Source organism: Meles meles, chromosome 10 (genome assembly GCF_922984935.1).
Source record: "Meles meles chromosome 10, mMelMel3.1 paternal haplotype, whole genome shotgun sequence".
Taxonomy (NCBI): domain Eukaryota; kingdom Metazoa; phylum Chordata; class Mammalia; order Carnivora; family Mustelidae; genus Meles; species Meles meles.
Genome location: NC_060075.1, coordinates 60407010 through 60431705, shown reverse-complemented (window position 1 = coordinate 60431705; position 24696 = coordinate 60407010). Strand labels below are relative to the sequence as shown.

The following is a 24696-nucleotide window of genomic DNA, read 5'->3' as shown; positions in this document are numbered from 1 at the left end:
AAAAATTATCAAGAAAAATATTCAACCCTAGTCTGCCAAAATGCCATTTTCATGGTAAATGAGTGGTGGTTCTTGCCAAATAAGCTCATCACAGCAGATTGATTTTCAGGGTATTGTACATACCAAAGGCCTGCTCCTGGCATCTCTCTGATATCAATCAAGAGCCTATGTCTTAAAAAAAAAAAAAAAAAAAAGCCTACATTTTTCACATGCATAACAAGTTTTAATACTTGATGTACAAAAATCTACATCTGAAAGGCCATTTGTTTACAAATGCAGAATACCATTCAACACTGCTAGTCCAGGACTTGCTGTGAGCTGTTAAAAAGAATTCTTTGTACTTGTCTACTACCTAGGAAACAAAGGAAGTCTCTTAAAAAATGAGCTTATTTTCAGGAAAAAAAAATGCCATGTTTACAGAAATAATAGTGATGTCTGGTTTTAAAAACATGACAGTATATCTTGGAAGGATATGTTTTGAGAAGATCTTTGTATTGTTTTTGCTTGTGTCAAAGGGATGATTAGAACCCCAGTAAATGGGAACCTCCCAGAGTAGGCTAAATAGAAGGCCCACAGCCCACATATGGCCTGCAGCTTGAGGGATTTCTCTCAAAGTTCTGCCAGAGATGGGACTGCCCAAACAGTTTCTCGCGCAAGTCCTAAGTCATAAACTGCATCCTACTAGGCCAGCCATGCCAGAACTGGACCCAAGGGTATACAGAGTCTTGGCTGATGGGAAACAATGACTGCTTCCTAAGGAAGCCACAGCTGCTTTCCTGAGAGACACCCCAGATGCCTGAATTTTCCCTTACTTTCCATTTTTGACTACCTGTTCTGGCAACAGTTCCAACAAAGGGGGAGGCAGGCAGCAGGCACCCAGCTGTTTTCAATAAGCCTTGGCAATGTAGGTACTGATTACATAAACATGACAAACATTCAAAGAGCATATTTTCTAGCTTTTAAGCTATAAAAAAGGTGTGAGGCTGTACCAACACCCTGCATCTCCTCTGCTCCAAATAATGATAATGCTGGTCATGATGATGACTACAATGATGATGATGATGATGATAATTAGGGCTTTAATTATGAAAGCAAAGATTATTAAAGGAAACATGATATCATGAACTGCTGGGAAAGAGCTCAAATTATACACAGAATTGGAAAGATGAGAAATTTCCACATTTCAGGGGCAAGAATATATATATTTTTTCCTTTAGGAAACAATGAGGTCAAATGTGCAATTAAATCACTTGATGTCTTATATTTCCCACAATCCAGGGGGAAAGAAAATCAGCTGTTGCATCATCTATTTGCATTATAGCACATTTTCCTTTTCATTCGCATATTTATAATATACAAGTTGAACTTGAACAACACAGGTTTGAATGGAATGCAGCCACTTAAATGCAGTCTTTTCCCCATAAACACAATACAGCACTGCAAATGTCTTTTTCTCTTCCTTATGATTTGCTTAATAACATTGTCTTTCTCCTAGCTTCCTTTATTCTAAGAATACAGTCTATAATACATATTACAAACAAAATATGTGTTAATCAACTGTTTATAGTATTGGCAAGGCTTTTGGTCAACTGTAGGCTATCAGTAGTTAAGTTTTTGAGGAGTCAAAAGTTACACATGGATTTTCAACTGCGAGGGGGCTGGTTGGTGCCTCTAACCCCCATGTTGTTCAATGGTCAATTGTATGTAAAATATCCAAGAAGGTTTATTACTAAAATATTTCTTAAGGTCTTCTATTTATATTAAGATCAGGTTCAGAAACCTAGTCAAACTAAAACTCTGGGAAAGGAATAAGAGGATTAGGTTGTCCCAATTTAACACAAATTATTTTGCAACAGCAGGTTACTTAGCATTTCAGTATCTGTCTCTATAAAATAAGAATAAAAGCTTCCTAATTCTTTCAAGCTCATGGTAAATATTGGCTCAATTAAAAAATTATTAAGTTCTATGAAGATATAAGATAAACTATTAAAGTGTGTTATGTTTCTTGCTAAAAAGATACAATAAGCTAAAAGTTGTAACAGAGTGACAGATAAGAAGATGTGCATTAAAAGTAAAATCTGGATCATGAGAGTTTTCAACAATGCCAACTCTTTCTCATGCACGGTCATAAATTAATTTGTTTCATAATTATGGATATATAATTTTGCTGGGAAAATATAATTATTTTACAAAGTAGAGTAAGATTTTAGTAGGTAAGTACAATTATAGGTTGATCGCCATTTGGAATATTTCCATTATGTATCTCATCATATAAAAACATGGAAGTTGAAGTTGTTGATGAGTTTTTATAATGCTAGACTGCTGAAATATATTTTAGTGTCCTAAAATATTTTTTATTTTAATTCATTTTTATATACAAAAATAAAGACTAAATGATAGTTTCTAATGATTCTCTGTCCCACTTCTACTACCAAACCATGGTTTTGATCTTTGTTACATTAATGTCCTACTCATATCTAAAATTACATTAAAAAAATAATTGTTTTACAGAGATATTTTTCCAGGGGGATGCTGAGCAATATAATGGAAACAATCTTCCATGAAAATTCTATAATAAACAGAGATAATTCTCTAGTAGTAGTATTTCTTGAAATATTCTAAGATAAATAAGATATATATAAAGAAAGAGTTGAGTTAAGATAATTCTAAGTAGAGCTAAACTGATAGCATGATTGTTTTGTTTTTTGTTTTGTTTGTTTGTTTGTTTGTTTTTTTGGCTAGGATGCACAATATAACATAAAGGAAGGGGCCAGATTTAAAGGACACAATGGAGGAAGAATAGTAAGAAAAGGTCAGCAAGCAATTATTGTCCTATACTTTTGCTTTGTAGACAATCAGAACAGTTGAAAAGCCTTCAAAATTTTCAATAGAGACTCAATGTAGGAAATCCATTTAAGTCACAACTGCTAACATAATAAATCTTAAAAATAAACACACATATTGTTCTGATTACTTACTATTTCTTTAGTTCTAGATATGGCATCCGTAAGAGAAAACAGTATGTACTGACCTCAAAGGCAAATATAGACACAAAAATTTGCAATGAACCAGTCCCCATTAGGTTGTATTCATTATACAAATAGATATCATATTCTTGTTTTATGACAGGCATTTCACTGCTGACAGAACTCACTGGTGAATAACACAGCCCCTGAGTTCAGAGAATTTAGGTCTACACAGATTTCCATGAAATATCTAGTAAAGGATTTTTAATATTTAATATTTTTAATATTTAAAATATTTAAAAAATTAAAAAGAGATTTACTTACTTTAGAGAGAGAGAGGAGAGCATAGGGAGGGGCAGAGGGAGAGAATCCTACTTGCACTGAGTTTGGAGCCCAACATGGGGCTCAATCTCATGACCCTGAGATCATGACCTGGGCTAAAACCAAGAGTCAGACATTTTAACCAACTGAGCCATCCAGGCATCCCTTAATTTAATTTTGAAAATATATCACAGCAATTCTTCCCCTCCATTGCATTTAGCCTTTAAATTTTTCAATTATTATTTGTGTATTCTATGTCAGATTAAAAAAAGAAGTTTATTTTAAAAGGATGGGATAAGACAACTATAAACAGAAATTCTAATATTTATTTCTTTCATCCCAATGTATGCTCATTCATCACTTTTGAAAATCATGATCACAGGCTAAAGACGTATTCAAAAGCCTAAACCAGTGCCCTGGAAAAAATACTGGTTGAGAGCCTTGAAACTTGGATTCTTGTCCTTTCTGTCATGAAATGGTCAAATCATTAATATTCTCTGAATGTCATTTTCTTTTTCTGTCCAATGAGATTAGAAATAGAAAAATCTCTACAGTCTATTCTGTTCTATTATCTGAAAAAATAACAGAATTGGCCAACACGATGTTATAATGATAGAAAGTTCTAAGGATTGCTCCCAGAAATAATTTAATTTTTAATAAAAATATATCAGAAATACTTCTTCATCTTGCCCTAACTACTAGCACAATAAGGTAACCGAAATGACAGAGGAAATGACAAGGGAAAAGCCTTAAAGATAATCAGCTTTCCAGAGAACAAACTGATGGTTGCCAGAGATAAGGGTCAAAATGGGTGAAGGGGAGTGAGAGAAACAGGCTTCCAGTTATGGAAGGAGTAAGTCACAAGGAGAAAAGGCACAGCATAGGGAATAGAGTGAATGATACTCTAATAGCATAGTATGGTGACAGATGGAAGCTACACTTGTGGTGAACAGAGCATAGGTGTTGAATCACTGTGTTGTACACCTGAAACTAATGTAATATTATGTGTTGACTATACTCAAAAAAATAAAAAAATAGCCACTCCTCAAAAAAAATATTTTCCATACATCTGGAATATGTGTAGAGACTGGCAAAGATTGGCAGAGATGGATTCCCAAAACATCCATTTCTAGAAATCAAAATCCCTAATCTTCACCTTGGACATAAGCTGGTCTCCTGGCACCTTGCTGCCTAAAATTTAAAAAGTAAGGACACATTAGATTTATCTTTGAAAAATAACTTTGTGGACATCACCAAAAATGCACAGAGAAGTAGCAACAGTGATTCTTACAAAACTCTGCAGAGGCATATACAAAGATAAAACAAGTCATGAGCAGTTTTGGTAGTTATTGGTAAATAATAGTGGGTTTTAAGAACAAAAGACATGTCAGAGGTAAAATACTTTGCCTGTTTTGATTTATAGTTTAAGAAATGCAACCATACCTCACATAGGCTGGTGTTGGGGGGAAGAAATACAGTTTGGCCATTAATATATTGTCCAGATCAAGTTATAAGACAAAAACTTCAGAACTGTTAGCTTTTATCTAGTCCATGATTCATTGTTGGGTATTTCTCTCTTCACTGAGAGAGAAAGAAGACAGAGGGAAGATCCTTAAAAACAATTATTATAAGATAAAAACTCTGGGGGAAACTTACAACCAAAATCAAATATTAAATAAGGGAAAAATTACACTCTGGTACAGTATGAGCTTTCAGAAAATTTATATATGCAAATGTGTTTATAATTATGTCAAAAGATCTATTTTATGGATTCTGGGGAAATGTGTTAATAATTCTCAGAAGTAAGTAAGGGCAAGTGGAACCTCCCTGGTTAGCTTCTGAAGTCAGCACACGCAACAAAAGTTGTCCAGAGTTAAAATTACCCTAGGAAATGCTTTAAATAACCCTTATAGTATAATACACATGGTTTTGTGTGTGCAAACCCTTTATGGTAATTCTTTCACACACTCGCATTTGAGAACTATTGTGCTAGACTGAGGAAATTAACAATGGAGAGTCTCTAGGTAGATGTATGATAATTGAAACCAATCTTGCCTTTTGATTAAGTGGCAAAACTTAACAGAAAAAGAAACAAAGAAAAAAAGGGATGATGAGCTCTAAATTGTTGCTGGTTATTCGTTAAGGTTACCTCCTTTAATTTTTCATTTTGAGCCTCTATGACTCTGGTACATGTTTTAAGTGGATGTGTTTGTTTTTGTGAGGGTCAAACAAAATGGGGGAGTGTATGTTGGCGGTCCAAATTCTGGAAGTAGCTTAAAAGTACATATGGTGTCATTGTACTTTACGTTAATACACAGGAGAATATTTAGTTTGGCCTCTTTGACATGAAAATTTTGCTTTCAAATGATTTGCTTTCAAAGCTGAGGGTGGTGTCCTCCCTTTTTTTGTGTGTGTCAGCTTTTTGTGTCTATTGCCATTTCTACCTACGTCTTTGACAGCAATGATCCTATCACACCTACACAGGCAGTGGTTTTACTGCAAATTTTCAAATGAATAAATCCAATATAAATTCTGTCACAATAAGTGTAAGTAAACTATATTTCAATTTCAATACTATCTTTGTTCTTGACCTAATTATGACCCTCTGTAATAACCCAGTTCACCACAGAGTCTTAAGTATAGGGATACCCTTTGTTATTATGAAGCAGAAGTTACACAGAGAAACTTTACAAGATGGTGGGATGTGATGACTGTAGTGACCTTGAAAATTCCACCAGGATGAATATTGACTAAATTGCATTGTAATCAACTGGGCTTTTCTATGTTCTTATCAGAAGAAAGAACATACATTTAGAAATGTTATTTTTCTTTCTTTTTCTTTTTTTCTTTTTTCACTTTTTTCTTTTGCCATGGTGAAGTGAGTTACAAGCTCCCATAAGACCTGAAGACTCAACACAGCTTGAGTTGTGGACCGGATTTCTCCCACATGAGTTTGGTGGCCGGGTCAGACGGAATGATATTAGTACATTTAATTTTCAAAACACACACAGTGGAACAGATGTGTTTTATAGGAACTGAAAAATGCAGTTCAGAAGTAAGGGGTCTGGGTAATGTTCTGGTACAATATGGTTAGAGATCACTGTATGAAACTAATTCCTGCTGATAATCATAACTTGTTTCTGTGAAAACTAGTTTATAATATTTGTGTATAGCACTATGGAGAATATCAAAGCTACCAAGATTTGAAACAGTGCAGCAGGAACTCCAGAACTTTATGTAAATTAACCCCATAACATGGAACACATTAACTTGAGGGTTTCAGGAATTTGGACCTCAGAATGCCTGGGATGTGGGTTTAATTGAAATGCAGTATTATGACAATCGGTTTTTCTCTGGAGACAGAATTTTTTAAGGTGCATGCAAACGTATAATTGAGCATTGACATATTACATCATAGTGATATGTTTTTAACAACCCATATCTGCTTCACAATATTTATTTCACTGAAATACCACTGGATATTTAAAGATTCCTCCTTTAGAGTCCAGCCCTCTGAATAAATGAAGAGTACACTACTGAGGTGAGCCAGTCAGCTCTCAGATGGGGCCAGGCCTCAAAGGCTCACACATACACAAAACACTTCTTCTGGAAAAAATGTTTCTGGGTTTTCAACATAAATCAGGGTCAACACATAATGCAACCGTACTCTAGTACATTTAAAAGCTGGAAAACAGTCTAACTCGGACGGTGATGCTTCCAGTAAACCCTCAGGCCAAACAGCAATCAGAAAGAGAATTTATGGCTTTGTGATCAAACCCCATCTCTGTTCAAGTCCATGAAGGGGTTGCCTGCTCTCCTGAGGACGTTTTAAATGGGAGTTAGAAAACTATACTTTCTCCATGATGACTTACAGGATTTCTTTTTTCTTTTCCTTTTCCTTTCCTTTTCAACTGTAGCCACAAATGGATATACTTGCGAGTAATACTAAATTCCAGAAGCCTTGATATTCACACCAGAACAATTAAATTACACATTTAGGATAAAAGAATAAGCTGAATCTTTAGAGTGAAATTCTATATACATCACATCACTTATAAATAGTACCAATAATATTAAAAATAATAAATATTCTTCATGGTATAAAAAAATTTTTTTATAGTATCAAAAAGATTGTCAAATTGCATACTCAATTCAGAATATGCCAGATAAAATCAAGTTTATTATTGTTTAGGTCTTTTTTCTTTTCTTTTTTTTTTTTTTGACAAAGAGAGAGACAGACACAGAGAGTACAAGCAGGGGGAGCAGGAGAAGGAAAGGGAGAAGCTGGTTCTACACTGAGCAGGGATCCTGATGTAGACCTTGGAATCATAATCCAATCTGAAGGCAGACACTTAACAGACTGAGCCACCTGGACACCCCAGGTCATTTTTAAATATAAAACATAAAACTAAAAGTTGCTTATTGGATGGCAGAGTTGGAAATGCTTGGATCAACATATCAACAGGTATCCACTGAGCATATGTTATATTCCTAGATATGTGCTAGAACAAAGTGATATAAAGAATATAAAATAATAATACATACAGAAGAGAGAATATAATATGCAAAGGGTTGGGGCTTTCTGCAGACTGACATATTACATGGCTACAGAACATCCTTCAACAAATACAATGGAATGCTGGATAAATACACCTTTTAGACACCTAAAATGTAGCCTATCTTGAAAAAAAGAAAGGTAATACTAGATGCTAGAAGAAAAGAGCAGAAGAGGCAGGGAGTACAAGGCCAGAGATGGAGTTTCAATGCTCCAATCGAGCCATAAAATGTGGCCTTGAATCTATGACAGCTGTGTGAGCTGGAAATGATAATCTTCTCAAAGATACTTAATCCATGAACAGGTACTAGAAAAATAAACAGTGGCCCAGAGAAGTGGCAAGGAAGCTTTTAATCCACCCTCTACTAAAGATGGGAGGAAAAAAATGAACGTGTTCTGTGCGAAACTGAAAAACAAGTGACTGTGGTTCAGATATTCACAGCAGAAAAATTAACATGTAACTGAGTAACATGAAATTGCTGGGGTCCCCAAATAAAGACATGCTGATTGCCACAGAGATGCTTTCATATGCCCAAGCACCTGAGAAGACCAGGGACAGAAGAATTCCCACTGAGAAAGAGCTCATAGTAAAAGTTTAAATGCACACACATACACACATACATTTTAAAAAAATCCTGAGGGAGATTTTAACATATGCAGCAAGTGGAAAATCTATACCACAAATATAAGAAGTTATGAGGGAAGTGAAAAGACAGTGTAAAGTAAGAATTTTTAAAAAATTTTAAAGAGATAAAAATTAGAAATAGAAATAATGAGGACTAGCAAGGGACTGAACAATACATACATTTAAACATAAACCAAATAAAAACATCTCAAAATCTGAATATAGTTACAAAATTAAAAATCTGATGATCTGGTTAAAAAAAGATTAAAGATAAAATTAGGACACGGGAACATGGAAATGCCATATAGGGAGTTTTGGAAACAAAATAGGAAAAAGAACTGGTGATGTAGAAATCTAACATGTCTGATTGGAGTTAAGAAAGAGGAAATAAAAAGAATGGTGGAGAGGTGACGCTAGAAACAGTTGCTAATATTATAGAAGTGAAGGGAAAAAGAAGACATGCATCTCTCAACCGAAAAACCACAATGAAGCCCAAGAAAGGTAAAAAGAAACAAAGAAACAAACTACACGCAAACTGCAAAAGACTAGGGACAAAGACATAAATCTTCCTGGAAACCAGAAACAAAAGATATATTAGGCTAAGAGGAAAATATAAATATATCAAACTTTTGGCCAAACAGTACAGAAAGATCTTCAAATCTCAACAAATCTCTATATATCAACTGTCAGCCGACAGATCTATGCCAGCTAACCTGTCACTTAAGATTGAAGGTGAAATGAAATTATTTTCGGATAAAAATGTTTAGTGATCATAAACCACTGTTAGGAAAATCACAGAAAAATTTATGCTTTATACTTCAGAAAAAATGAAATTAAAGCAAAAAGGAAATATGGGAAGCAATTCTAAAAAGGGGAAAAGAAAGGCCAGCAAGAGGGGAGCAGACTTTGGAAAAGCAAATGAATATTGACTTATTTACAATAAGTTGAATAATATTAATCAATAACAAATAAGAGGTTAAAACTAGTTAGAATTAGGGCGCCTGGGTGGCTCAGTGGGTTAAGCCGCTGCCTTCGGCTCAGGTCATGATCTCGGGGTCCTGGGATCGAGTCCCGCATCGGGCTCTCTGCTCGGCGGGGAGCCTGCTTCCCTCTCTCTCTCTCTGCCTGCCTCTCTATCTACTTGTGATCTCTCTCTGTCAAATAAATAAATTAAAAAAAAACTAGTTAGAATTAAACACTAGAGAGTAATAACTTTAGAAATAGAGGGGTAAGATTTAAAGCATTATTAAATCAACTACAAACATTACAGTGTAAAACTAAGCAATAAAAGAACTGAAACGTACGATACCCAAAATAGTAAATAAGTGTTTGTAAAATACACACACACACACACCCCGTAGTTAATGTAGTATACAGTATGGGGCAAGAAGAGAGGATGGAGGAAGAATAGCAAACACATGATAAATGGAAACTGATGAAATAAACTGTTAAAAATGTCAGAAATCACTAAATATGTAAATGTATTTATTTTACCTGCCAATAAAGGAGATTCTCAGACTGGATTTAGAATTTGAATCCATGGGTGCCTGGGGCCTCAGTCAGTTAAAGAGTCCCACTCTGAGTTACAGCTCAGGTCATGATCTCAGGGTCCTGAGATCCAGCCCCATGTAGGCTCTGGGCTACTGAGGAAGTTTGCTTGAGATTCTCTCTCCCTCTGGCCCTCTCTCTGCTCACACTCTCTCTGCTTCTCTCAAATAAAGTCTTTACAATTTTTTTATCCCAACATATTATGTTTATTACGTGTACATATATATTCACACATATTAATATAGAAAGATTAAAAGAAAAAATTGCATGTTATATATTATGTCAACTAAGTAGAAGAATAACAATAGTGATATTTGATATAATAGACTTTAAAGCAAAATGTTTTAAAGATAGAGTATTATTTCTTAATATTGCAAAACAAACAACGTACCATAACAAGTAACAATGCTGAATCTAGATGTGTCAAACAATATAATCTTAAAACACAAAAACCAAAATTACAAAAATAAAATTGAGAAGTCTACAAATACACTGGGAGATTTTAATCTCTCAGAAATATACAGATTATCAAGTAAATTGCAAGTAAGAAGATAGATTTAAGTATGATAAGTAACATATATATATATGATGCCTCATTTTATAGCAAATAAAAAGAAAATGATATACAGAGCACAGTTCCTAACTAAAAAGTAATAATAACAGATTAAATAAACATACTAAAAATCAAATATTTGGGATCTAACTAATATATGGATAAATAATCTATTAACAAAATTTATAAGGGGGATTATTATATATATAACTAAATGACAATAAAAATACTGCATGTCAAATTTGTGGGATGAATCTAAAATCATAAAAAGGAACTAATAAACAAATCTGTCATAGGAAAAAAGGAAAAATATATATTGACATATTTAACCAATTAAATACTATAAAGTAGCTACAAAGTAGATAAAAATTTAATTAAAAATGACTTAAAGTTTTGTATTCTAATGTGGATAAATCTAAAAAACACAATTGAGTGATATAACAATATGACATTATTTATTATTTTTAGAAACAGCAAAAACTAGCATATATTATTTAAAATTACAAGTAAATGGAAATATATTACATCACATAAAGGAATGATAAACACTAATATTACTTGACTATTGTGTGTTGTATCTTACTAATTTTTGTTTTACTCTTTCGGAAGTTTTAGATTTCAACTCTTAAAAAACAAACAAACAAACAAAAACCCTGAGATCATGACCTAAGTCAAAAATCAAGAGTTGGATGCTTAACCGACTGAGCCACCGAGGTGCCCCTATTTCACTTAGTAGTTAGTCTGTGTAGCAATTACTTTAGACAGAAAGGGAGAGGAGATAAAGGAGAGCATGTTTGAAATATATACAAATATATTTCTTTCAAAAACCTGAATAAAAATATACTCAATAGGGAAGAACAAAGCTGGAGGCATTACACTTCCTGATTTTAAACTATTTACAAATCTGTAGTAATCAAACTAGTATGGTATTAGCATAAAAACAGACACAGAGATCAATAAAACAGAAAAGCCCATAAATAAACTGATGTCTACATTGCCAATTAATTTATGACAAAGGAGCCAAGAATATACATGGAGAAAGGATAGTCTCGTCAATAAATAGTGCTGGGAACACCTTGTAGTCATACGCAAAAGTAATGAAACTGGATCCATATCTAAAACAATATACAAAAATCAATTCAAAATAGATTAAAGACTTAAACTTAAGAGCTGAAAACAAAACAAAAAAAATCTTAAAAGAAAACATAGGAGGCAAGCCCCTTGGCATTGGTTTTGGCAAGGGTTTTTGAATTTGACAACAAAAGCAAAAATAAATACCATCCATGATACAACTCATTTGACTCAGTAAAAAAAGACAAAAATGAAAGCAAAATCAATGAAAAATGGAGAATCTGAATAGACATTTTTCAAAGAAGACATAAAAATGCCCAACCAATACACTAAAAGGAAGTCAACATCACTAATCATCAGGAATGCAAATCAAAACCATAATGAGATATAACCTTACAACTGTTAGGATGTCTCTTATCAAAAAGACGAGATAAAAATAGAGCTACCCTATGACCCAGCAACTGCACTATGAGGTATTTATCCTACATAGTGATTCAAAGGGGCACATGCACCCTAATGTTTATAGCACCTATGTCCACAATAGCCAAACTATGGAAAGAGCCCAGATGTCCATTGACAGATGAATGGATAAAGAAGATCTGGTACATATATACAATGGAATACTATGCAGCCATCAAAAAAAATGAAATCTTGCCATCTGCAATGACGTGGATGGAAACAGAGTATATTATGCTAAGCAAAATGAATCAGTCAAGAAAAGATAAATACCATATGATTTTACTCATATGTAGAATTTAAGAAACAAAACAGATGAACAGAGGGAAAGGCAAGGGAAAATAAGATGAAAATTAAGAGGAAGGCAAACCATAAGAAATGCTGAACTGTAGAATGCAAACTGAGGGTTGCTGGGGGTGGGAAGGAAAATTGGGTGATGGGCATAAAGGAGGACACTTGATGATGATTACTGGGTGTCATATGCAACTGATGAATCACTAAATTCTACCTCTGAAAGCAATAAAAACAATTTTTAAAAAGGCAAGAGATAACAAATGCTGACAAGGATGGGCAGGAAAGGGAAATCTTGTGCACTGTTGGTGGGAATGAAAACCGGTACAGCTACTACAACAAACAGCATGGAGGTTCCTCAAGAAATTAAAAGTAGAACTATCATATGATCCAACAATCCTATTTCTAGATGTATATCCAAAGGTAATGAAATCATTATTATCTCTAAGAAAGTATATACTCTCCTATTCATTGCAGCATTACTCAAAATAGCCAAAGTATGAAAACAATCTATGTCTGCTGACAGATGAATGAATAAAGAAAATCTTGTGTATCTATACAATGGAATATTATTCAGTCTTAAAAAATAATCTTGTCAAGTTCATGGATGAACTTCAAGGTTATTATGTTAAGTGAAATCAGTCAGACAGAGTAAGACAAATACTGGGTGGTTTCACTTATAATTAGGACCTTAAACGAAAAGTCAAATTCATGGAAAAAGAGATTAGGAAAAAGTCAGTGACAGAAGGCTGAAGGGCTGGGAAAATCAGGAGACGCTGTTAAAAGGGTACAAACTTTTAGTTACAAAATGAAAACTTCTGAGGATCTAATGTAAAACATGGTAGCTATAGTTATACACTATATAGCACTGGATTGTATAATTGAAACATAGCTGATACCATTGTATTATATAACTGAAATTGGCTGAGAGTAGAATTGTTCAAACAAGAAAAAAAAGAAAAAGAAAAGAAAAAGTGATGGATTGTTAATTAAGTCAATGGGGTAATCCTTTTAGAATGTATAAGTACATCAAATCAGGTGTATACTTTGACATTTTTTGTCAATTATGTCTCAATAAAGCTGAAAAAATAAATTTTAAAAATATAAACTCTAAATTTGGTTAGTGTTAAGTCATGGTTTAAGAAACGTCATTTTATTTCTCTGTGGTTTTGAAAAAAACTGTACTGTAAAATTTTTTAATTAAAAAAAAGAGGGATGCAACAAGATCTGTGAAAATTCAGGAGAGCTTCAGCGTCGATACAGGCGGTACCCCTCCTGGCTTAAGCATTGAATTGGACCTGAAGTGGAAAAAAGAGCCAATACAACTGTGGTATGAGGTTCATAGTCAACCTTGTATAGATGACTGGCCTGACTATTTCTGAACCTACTTGGGAGTTAAAGTAAAACTGAATAAGTCGGGGCACCTGGGTGGCTCAGTGGGTTAAGCCTCTACCTTCAGCTCAGGTCACGATCTCAGGGTTCTGGGATCCAGCCCGGCATCTGGCTCTCTGCTCAGCAGGGAACCTGCTTCTCTTCGTCTCTCTGCCTGCATCTCTGCCTACTTGTGATCTCTCTCTGTCAAATAAATAAATAAAAATCTTAAAAACAAAACAAAACAAAACTGAACAAGTCCTTCTATAGTGGCTATTCAAAATCAAACTTAAGAATGACCATCTTATTTGATGCTTTTGTAGAATACCATAAAAATCTTTAAAATATATGACATTAATTGAGTAGGAGGTTGCTTAAAACAGGAAAATCTGTTTGAGAATCATGTTTGAGAAGAAAGAGTAAATTCATTAATTTATTGATCAAATTTTATTGATTACCTCCATGTATGAGTTATTTATATAACATTCACCAATATAAGTGGGGTAACTAAATCAGCAAATAATTATTAATTTTGCATCAGTTACCAACCAGGCCATTTTGACTCTTATGGGATTTGAATTAGAATAGATAATACAGGTCACTGCACAGACAATTACAGTGCAGGGTGCTGTGTGTAGCAGGAGCCCCCAATAAAATTTAGGAGTTTGAGGAATATATTTTGGAAGAATAAAGTGCCTGGAACACAGTATCTCCTCAACTGAGTAGCTACAAATGAATTAACTGTATGACTGAATCAAACTAATCTTTAAACTGAGACATAAAGTGAGACATAAACTGAGGTTATAAAGAAAAGTTTGCTAGCTGAAAAAAGGGAAAGTTTTGGGGACAGAGACACCAATCAAGGGAGAAAGAAATGACTCCCTGGAAGAATTAAGAGACAATCAGAGAGGTCTAACTACAAAAGGATTAGGAGAGAGAGAGGGAGAGAGATATGAGGCTTGCAAGACACAGGGCAGGCAACGGAGGGGGGTTTTCATCACAGAGTAATAGGAAGAGATTTGTTCATAAGCCCCGGCTGTCTGATACAGCATGGAGCCTGACACACTGGACAAGGAGCCTGTTAGGACACTGTTCAATAAGCTGATGATGACAGTGGCCAGAACCAGAGTATGACTGGCTATGGGGATATAGAGAAAAAGATGGATTTAAAGGATTTTAGGGGTTTAAACCATGAGAGTGAATGCGTTCTCCAAGGAACATATACATAAGAAAATATTTTTATGCTCTCCCGATAATCCCTAACATATTTCCAGACAACCAGACGGCTCATTACATGTTTCCTGAACACACCCCAGATCCTTCCTGTTGTATAGTTCTTCATGCTCACTCCCTCCAATTCTCCTCCCCTCCAGTCCATTTCTTTAAATCCCACTGTCAAGGTGGGCCTCCACTTACCTCCTTCATGGAATCTTCCATGATCACAGTTCTCCTCCAAAATGCAGAATCTCCACCTCCTCTAAACCACCACTTTTTTTTTCTTATTTCTTTTATTGCATTTACTACATATTTTCTGCTATGATGGCTATTTTGTATATTAGGTACCCACCTAGCTGTACTTTCTGGCCAGGGAAAATATTCCAAACTCAATTTATTTCTCGCTAAAGTACTTGACATACTGTTTTGTGTGTATCAAAGTTAGTCTTTAGATGTAATACACTTTACGACATTAATAATATGCTGTATTAATCCAGAAATACTTCATTAAATATGGATTTGTAAGTTATTTCAATAGAAAAATTAACTTCATTTTAGAAGTATTTAAATTTTACTTTATTTTTTTGTTTTAAAGATTTATTTATTTGAGAGAGAGCACGAGAGAGAGCAAAAGCAGGGAGAGGGGCAAAGGGAGAGAGAGTAGCGGACTCTTCACAGAGCAGGGAGTCCAATGCCGGGCTCAATCCCAGGACCCTAGGATCATTACCAGAGCCACACGCAGATGCTTAACAGAATGAGCCACCCAGGCACACCAAGAAATGTTTAAATTTTAGAGCTAATTATAAAATCAAGTTTAAAACTGGCTACTGATTGATGTCAATATTTCATAATAATTACTATTATCATATATGGTTCTTAATATCTGTTCCTTGAAATAAATAAACATTAGTCTAATTTTTAAAAAAGTAGGCATCCAAAGTGATATGCAGGCTTATAATGATGCAATTTTCTCTGATGATAGTTTAAATCGTATTAAATAATGAAAACCATAAGCACATTCAATAGAGTTAAGAGAACAGGAAAAATAAAATTATGACATTAAAATTTTTACTAACTTGGTTTTGTTTTATCTACCCCAAGATTAGAAGGAGAGAGAGGCAAAATGAATAAACTTATTTTTTACGAATCAGTGTACCTCCCTGGTACTGGGCCAATAGAAAATGTAAAAGAATCATTTGGCCCCTATTTGGCTTCTGGATATTGAGGACATGTGTGTCGGCTCAGAGTTACAGGGTGATTTCCATGAATCTATTCCAACCCTCCTGGAAGTAACGTTCATCTGTCAATTCCTTGAGCCAGAATTCAGCTCTTATAAGTCATCTGTCAAAACTCTGGAATCTGGCTGATAATGCTGACCGCTGCAGAGGTGCCTTTCATGAAATAACAACTTTACCTGCATCATCATCACAGAAAGGGAGGGGAAATGTCATGATTTAAAAAAATAAAATAAAAAATTCCTCCTTGCTTTTCTCTTTGAATTCTTTATTTCCCTTGCTGAGACTAAGGGCAATAGTGGCAACCATACGCATAATTCTCTTCTCCCCCCAAAAAATCAAGCACAGCGTCTTGATTTCATAGCAGTCAACTTCGATATTTTTTCTCCTTGCTGAGGAGCTGGATATGCTACCTTGCCTTTGTTTGCAGGCATACTGGAACTATAGAGCCCTTTTAAACGGAGAATGAACATATGGGAGCTCTTTTTTTTTTTTTTTGGTAAACTATTGTGCAGTTGAATGTTAAACATGCCATCCATAAAATTAAATTTCAGCATCTGCTTCCTTCAAGGAATAGCCACTTGGCCTCCCTCTGGAGAGAAATTCCACACAAGGAACACAATTTTAACTCTCCTGTGTACCTGCAGTATCTATGAGTTAGCATACAATTGCTAAATATATGCTCTGCACTTTCATTAATGTCATACGCACACACATGGGCCCGGGATATACTCAGGATCAAGTATTGCATTTGATTCAATTTTATATCCAATGCAAATACCACTTTAAGAACTCTGGGTGCAGAGGAAGTATAACAGTTAGAATCCAATAACCTTGCAAATTTGAAATCAATGACCAAAGTCAATTTAAAGAAAATACTGAAATCCAGTTTCTTTTAAAACCTAGAATATGTGAGGAAAATATAAAATGTCACAGTAATTGGTATCCCTAATTTGTGTTTAATTTAGTATGGAAACTAAGGGTTACTAGAAATGCTATTATTAGAGGAACCTTGGCTCCGTCAGTTAAGCATCTGATTCTTGGTTTAGGCTCAAGTCTTGATCTCAGAGTCCTGAGATCAAGCCCCACATCGGGCTCTGCACTGAGCAGAGTGTTCTGGTCCCTCTCCTTCTTCTCCCCAAATCTCGCTCTCTCTGTGTCTCATAAATAAGTTAAAAAAAGAGGGGCACCTGGGTGGCTCAGTTGGTTAAAGCCTCTGCTTTCAGCTCAGGTCATGATCTCAGGGTCCTGGGATCGAGCCCCACATCGGGCTCTCTGCTTGTCAGGGAGCCTGCTTCCTCCTCCTCTCTCTCTGCCTGTCTCTCTGCCTACTTGTGATCTTTGTCTGTCAAATAAATAAATAAAATCTTTAAAAAAAATAAGTTAAAAAAAGAGAAATGCTATTATTTGATATATAATATATAATTAGAAGATAAATATTTTGATAAAATTATAGTTTCAGAGATATCATTATGTTACACTGAAATTCACCAAATCTTCAAGTGGAAAGTAACTACTTTCTTTATCCTTATAAAGAGGATAATTTTCAGGAAAAAGGTGAATCTCTTATAAATAGAAGAATTGGACATTTTTAAGAGATAGCGCTTGGTGAGGCAGATCTTATAAATTGTTCAAAAAGATGTTAAAAACAGGCACATTTACAAAGCATTAAAATGAATGTGCAATAGGAGGCAAAATTTATTTTTGTCATGTGGGTCAGTGAGGCTAGACAGAACAAAATTTACATGTCTACAGATAAGAATTATTTTGCATTGCTATCGGTTATCTGTAATTTATAGAGTTGTAAAACAGCTTCCCTAGAATAAGAATCTGATACCTAAAAAGTACTTTTCTAAGAGTCTAGACAATGTATAGTTTTTCACTGAAACACACATTTTTTCTATACCCTTGATTAATATCTGCCCCTACCCATTTAGAATTTATTATGATGACTATGTTTAACTCCAAAGGAAGAGCAATGCTATGGCATCTGAATTATTGAGATCTGAACAATTAATTGATTCCTGCTAAAGGATAAAATAGACAATGAATATGCAAATATGCAACCTATTTTCATCAGCAGTGTTTTGGAAAATGTACTAAAAGTACATGCTCTAAGCAAACATGGCTGGAGAAATCACACCTTCAAGCTGTCATTGTTTCTATCAATAGATAGAAACTTCATTATTTGAAGTATTACTTTGATGAAATTTTGATATATAATACTTCCTCATGTTGATGTGTGTCAAGATTATTACATATGGGTAATAAGAATAAAACAGAGATTTTTTTTTTCTTTTTCTCGTTGTCTGAAATAAAACAAGAGATTTCAGTTCACTGGAGAAGTCAGAGAGCTGCTCTTTCTAAGGAGGCATGGTGTACCTCCCTATCAAGTCTTCCCAAAAGTTCTAGAGTAAGAACAACCTAAAATGGAAAAAAAAAAAAAGATTTCATAGAGCCCCACTATTCTTTGGAACTATATACTGTGGCCAAATGTTTGACCTTAACTATCTTACACCCCTTCCCCAATATCCCCAGCCCCTGGAACTCTGTACCTTTGAAAATTCTCCTCTATTGTTTGTCCTAGTACCACTTTCCTTTCCTAATACTAAATAATTAGATAGGACTGCCCATAGGAAATATGATACAATGGTTTGCACCATGAACACAATCAAAGCAGTTAGCAGTTTTGGCAGTGTTAGTAACAGGATCTGATTATATCTACAACAATTTAAAAAAGTTATTTTTGCTTCACATTACACATCTATTAATACTGGGAGGAATTTAAACTTTAATTTTTGTAACAAAATATATGCATTGGTTACAGAAATATTGGAAAACAGGGATATTATAAAGAAAATAAAATAAAGATGCTAATTCAGTATTCAATACATACTAAAATCATACTAATACTTTGATTTTTTTTTATTTAACACAATGTGAACATTTTTCTGTGTGATTATGTATTTTTCAAAAATAAGTTTCATGGGGTGTAGTGTTTCATTGCATTACTATTCACAATTTTTATCCATTCCTCTGAAACTGAACATTCCTTAGCACCTGATAACTTGCTTTTATAAATAATAAGGTGATGGTGATCTTTGTACAATAATCCTTCAGCTAATCTTCATATTTTCTCTTTTTTTTTTCCCCTCCCTCCTTCCCTGCCTTTGTCCCTGTCTTCCCTCCTCTTTCTTCATCCTGGTCTTTATACCATCTTCTCTTCTTAACCTTTATATTTTCTTTTATTTTTGTGGTTGGACTTCCTGTGTCAAAGACTACAAATATTTTAAATTTCTCAATACATATTGTCAAAGCCTCTTGTAAAATTCTGTGAAAATGTATATTCTTACCCGAAGTATAAAAGTATGTGCATCTCAGTATACTCACACCAATCTTGGTATTATCTGTTTTTTAAAATATACGTTAATCCAAGAGATAAAAAGTCAACCTAAAGAATTTTATTGAAACTTTTTTTTAATATAATTGCTAAGGTGAATCAGTTCCTATTAAGACTGTTATTAATAGCAGCTCAGAATAAAAGCCCAACATTAATCCAGAAGATCATTCCTTGTTCATATGAGTAAATAAATGTCTTGGTTTATGAAATATTCAGGGAAGACAAGCACAGACACAGTAAATATTTTAAGGCATCTTCTTAATTACTTGAGTGTTGGTTAAAGTGATTTAAATACTTATATTCATTTTGTGAAACTTGGCTTTTTCTTGGAAGATTTTTCCATAGACCTCTTCTTACCCAGGCATTCAGGCATCTCTCCCACTACTCAACTTATACTACATTCCCCATATTTGTCAAATGAATGAAGGAAACAAGTCAGCCTCTACTGTGATATGCCATTTCACATGTGTCAATGTGACCAAAGTTTGTCCTGGCTTTATCTAATCTAGTCCTGTTCATCCTCTGCCGTAATAAAAACCAGCCTTTCTCACATCAGATTTTATTGGCTAAGAACTTATCAAACCTGGGTCTGGAGGATACCCCAAAAAGCAGAACTTTGAGCTCTATGTTGCCTCTTCATAACATCTAATAATACACTCTTTACTTTAAATATCACTGGACTATGTCCGTGTCTAAACTCACACTGTCACGCCAAGGAGATGATCTGCCCTGGAAGAAACCTCTTTGTTCTTTGTTTACAGAGATGTTACATTGTTTGGCCACATCAGATGTGATGTCCCAGTTAAAGGACACCGGGGTGGCTCAGTTGTTAAGCATCTGCCTTCGGCTCTGGTCATGATCCCAGGGTCCTGGGATGGAGTCCCACATCGGGCTCCCTGCTCAGTGGGGAGCCTGCTTCTACCTCTCCTGTTCTTCGTTCTTATGTTCCCTCTCTGGCTGTATCTCCTCTCTCTATCAAATAAATAAGTAAAATCTTAAAAAAAAATTCTGTTAAGTTATGAGATAGTGATTATCTTCTGACATCAGTCCTGAGGACATTTTGAGTTGATGTTCAATGAGAAAAAATGGAAATATATTAATCAGAACATAATTTTCTACAGGTCCTCTATTAACCAATAATCCTTGATGGTCTAGTCCATTGCTTAGCTTACTGAGTCATGCTACATTTTTAAATTGGGGAAATATGGGGTCAGAATTTCTGTTCAGGTAGGGTTGGCTTTTGAGAAAAAAAAAAAAAATCTCTCTGCATTGGGCCTAGGACCTTTACTTTATTATCAGCCCTGCAGAAAATAACCCTGGAGAATGTCAGCTTGCTCACTGACCCAAAGCAAATTATTTTGGCACCTAATGGCATACTAAATTGCTCTCAAACCTTAATTTTCAAGTATTTTTAGGGGAAAAAATTCGATCATAATCATTGTAGGTGTGTATAACTCATTACAGTCACTTCCTACAGAGTCACATCCATGAAAAATAATCCATAGAAAACAGCATTACCCAAATCAATAAAAAGGAAAACTAAGAAACACATCTCTTAGATGAAGCATCTCAAACAAAATATCATCTAGCAGAGGAAAGGCAAGATCCTTTAATTACAGTTAGAGAAGAATGTTGAATTATTATCTAATTACCTGAAAAATCCAGACAAATGCAAAACCCCTGCCTTAATCTCATCTGTTTCCCTAGAACCAGGTTATCCCTCTTCTACCAGTTTCTCCCATTGTTTCAGATAAAACGTGTGTTTCTTTCCACAGGAAATTAAAGTCTATACTTTTCCAATAGGCTATAGTACAAGTCTCTACTTTGGTGGGCAAGTGATAAAACATCTTAAATTAACAGGCAGTTTGAGGCACATGTGGGCAAAACTGGAGTCGAAGACTTTCCAAATGTTGACAGAGCTCATTTCATGGAGGGTATGGAACATCCCAAAAGATCCATGGAGCTCAAGAAAAAGTAATTAAAACCAACCCCGCAAGCTATAAAGCTGGGAAGGGGCTTTTGAGAGGCAGAGTTCGAGGAAAGAGAGACACGTGCAAGGAGAAGCAAAGAAAGGCTGAAGAAAAAAGAGTGGAGGAGTTGGGAAAGGGTCAGCTCACACAGCCAAGAGGCACGCTAGAAAGCAAACTACTAAGAGTTAGACAGAATCACATACTGTAAATGCATGCAGGACAGAAAAACGAAGGAGCAAGTCACTAAGAGAAAAAGAGGAAGGAAGCCAAATATCTAAAGGGAAATAAGTAAAAGACACCAAGAGATAGAAAAGATCACTTAAAAAACTCTCTGGCATTTATCCCTGCTTTACCATAGCCATTATCTGCCAAAGCTGAAATTACAGTATTCCTCTGCGATTCACCTTAATAGACTCAGCCAGGTGCATTATCTGTAAGCATGCTCATTGAGGAGAAAAATTAGCCAATCATGGGTCTGGATGTGAATTTAAGGGACAAGAATAACTGAATGCTCTCCAAATGATATTTATGCAGTGGTCCAATCAAAACTGCATAAATTACTGAATTCAATTGCCAGGAAAAGGGGTTAAATTTAATACAGCTAGACAGCTGAGCAGCTGCTTTCATGATTTAAATAAAAACAAGCTGAAACCTTTGCTGTCAGCTCGGTGATATATGACTTGTAATGGGATGTTTCCAACCTTCACTTCCATATGGCCGCCTACACTTTAGGTAATGCTCCTTGCCTCTAGTGCAACCAACTTTTCAGAGAACATCTGGGTCCCATTCCTGCTCTGTTAGCTACACACTGCCTCCTACAAACACAAATGATTCACTGGACAACATCCCTTCACTTCAGGATCAAATTAGGGAGTTTCATTGATAATTTTATCATGTTTACAAGGAGAGACATTGTATGTGAACATGGCACGCATTCGATCTGCAGAATTCCTTCACACGGTGTTTATACCACTATAGATAACATATTTCAAATTAAAGGTGAATTTTAGTGGTTGGAATTAGAAAAAAAAAAAAAAAAAGAAAGAAAGAAAGGCTAGTCCCCCACAGGGTGGAATCTTTGTCTTGCTACTGCCTTACTCCTTTATACTAGAAACTTCTCTTCATTGACACATTCTCTATGCCCTTCCAAAAAAATAAAGGTAAAGGAAGATTAAAAAGACAAACAGCCCTGCAAACAGTAGCTCATGCACAAGGGAGAAGAATGGTGTACATTTTGCCAATTTCACAAAACTTTCACTTATCTCAAGGTCAAATCAAAATTTAAGAAAGATTTTATTCTACTGTGACAATGTCTTATGAAATACGAAAAAAATTTTAAGTAAACATGGGGCTCAAATTCATGACCCTGAGATTTAGAGTCGCATGCTCAGATGACCGAGCCGGCCAGGTGCCCTGAAAAATTTAATATATAAAATACTCATGATTTGAACCAAATCATTTTGTATGTCCTACAAATCAAACCATGGTGTTCATATCTTCTTACAAGATACTGACTAGCGTAGAGACCAAAATATGCTAGATGCTGCCCTGGTGGAGAGTTAGAAATGTTCTCTTGATACTTGATACTTTATTGCGCCCCCAGTGACCAACTTGCCATTCCTGACAATAGTTAAATACAAACCACATTTCCAACGTTCATTCACGAAACCCAAATTCATGTTAAAATTTATACATGGTACGTTAATTTCACATTTTAAAATGCTACACAATTTGCATACATTTCTCAGAAATGTCTATGTAGAAAAAAATGTCTAGGGGCACTTGGGTGGCTCAGTGGGTTAAGGCCTCTGCCTTCGGCTCAGGTCATGATCCCAGGGTCCTGGGATCAAGCCCCGTGTCGGGCTCTCTGCTCACTGGGGAGCCTGCTTCCCCCCCCCCCCCCCCCCCGCCTGCCTTTCGGCCTACTTGTGATCTCTGTCTGTCAAATAAATATATAAAATCTTTAAAAAAAAATGCCTACCCATGGGCCCACACAACATTTTAAACCCAGTTTTTCAAAATGATTATTTTCTCATGAAAAGTTGACAAAAAGCAGAAAGAGGAGGGAGCAAAAGAAGGAGCAGTGGCCCTCATAGTAGCTCAGAGGTGGCTGGCTGCATGCATTTTGAGAACCCTGGGTCAAGAAAGGAGGGGAAAAAAAGCAAAAAAAAAAAAAAAAGCATTAAGAGCTAAAGCAGTGTTTTCCTTTTTCTTGCAAAAAGAGTAAAACAAACTGAGGTTTTTGGAGGGGAGAAGGGTGGGTGTTTGGGTGAGCCTCATGGTGCATATTATGGAGGGCACGTATTGCATGGAGCACTGGGTATGGTGCATAAACAATGAATTTTGGAATGCTAAAAAAAAAGAAAAATTAAAAAAAAAAGTGCAAACGTTCTTACACATTTCCTCTTAAAGTGATGAGCTTATTGGCACTCTGAAAAATTAAAGGTCCATAAAGTTCACAATAAAGATAATTGGGGAGGTGAGGGTCCAGCTTCTGCTTAGAAACTCATGTGCTATTTTCCAGGTCCGACCTGGCAGGCCGCACAGCAGGCTTGCTGCAGTTTGGAGGGAGCTGCAGTGATCAGCATTTTCATGAAGGGACCTGCTCTTTCACATCCTGAAAGCTTAGCCCAGGCAGCTTCATTTCTGTCACTTTCACTGAGGCCTTGGGCAGAGGGCTTCCTCCTGCACGCCAGCGGAGACCTCCTCAAGGGAAAAACTAAGGGAAACTCTGCGGACTCTACTCTCAGTCCAAAGTATTTTTCCACTCCCGAAGCCCTTCTGTCTTGCTCTTTCCCCAACCCAAGGCCCATAAAACTGCTGGAGCATTTTATGTGGGGCTCCCTTGGCAGTGAGAAGTGGCTTCCACATCTGTGCTTATCTACCTGACCCTCCACCTGTGTGGGGAAAATGGAACAGGGGAGGTGGTGCTCTCTCTGGTTTCAGACTCCTGCTTACAGCAAGCAGGAGGAGAGGCCTCATCGTTTCCAGTTTGCAGCTTTAATCAGTGACTCTGACACCTGGCAGTTCAGCTCGCTGTCACCCAGCTCAGCTGAGCCCTGGACAATAATATTGAGCAAAATTCACTCATTTACAATTTAAAGTATCATAAGAAGAGG

The 24696-nt window shown here is 35.5% G+C and overlaps 1 protein-coding gene across 1 annotated transcript in view; it reads right to left on the bottom strand.

The window, feature by feature from the left end:
• The window catches only part of AGMO (alkylglycerol monooxygenase), a 371384-nt gene that overhangs the window by 9101 nt on the left and 337587 nt on the right, over nucleotides 1–24696 (bottom strand). The gene's annotated exons all lie outside the window — the stretch shown is intronic.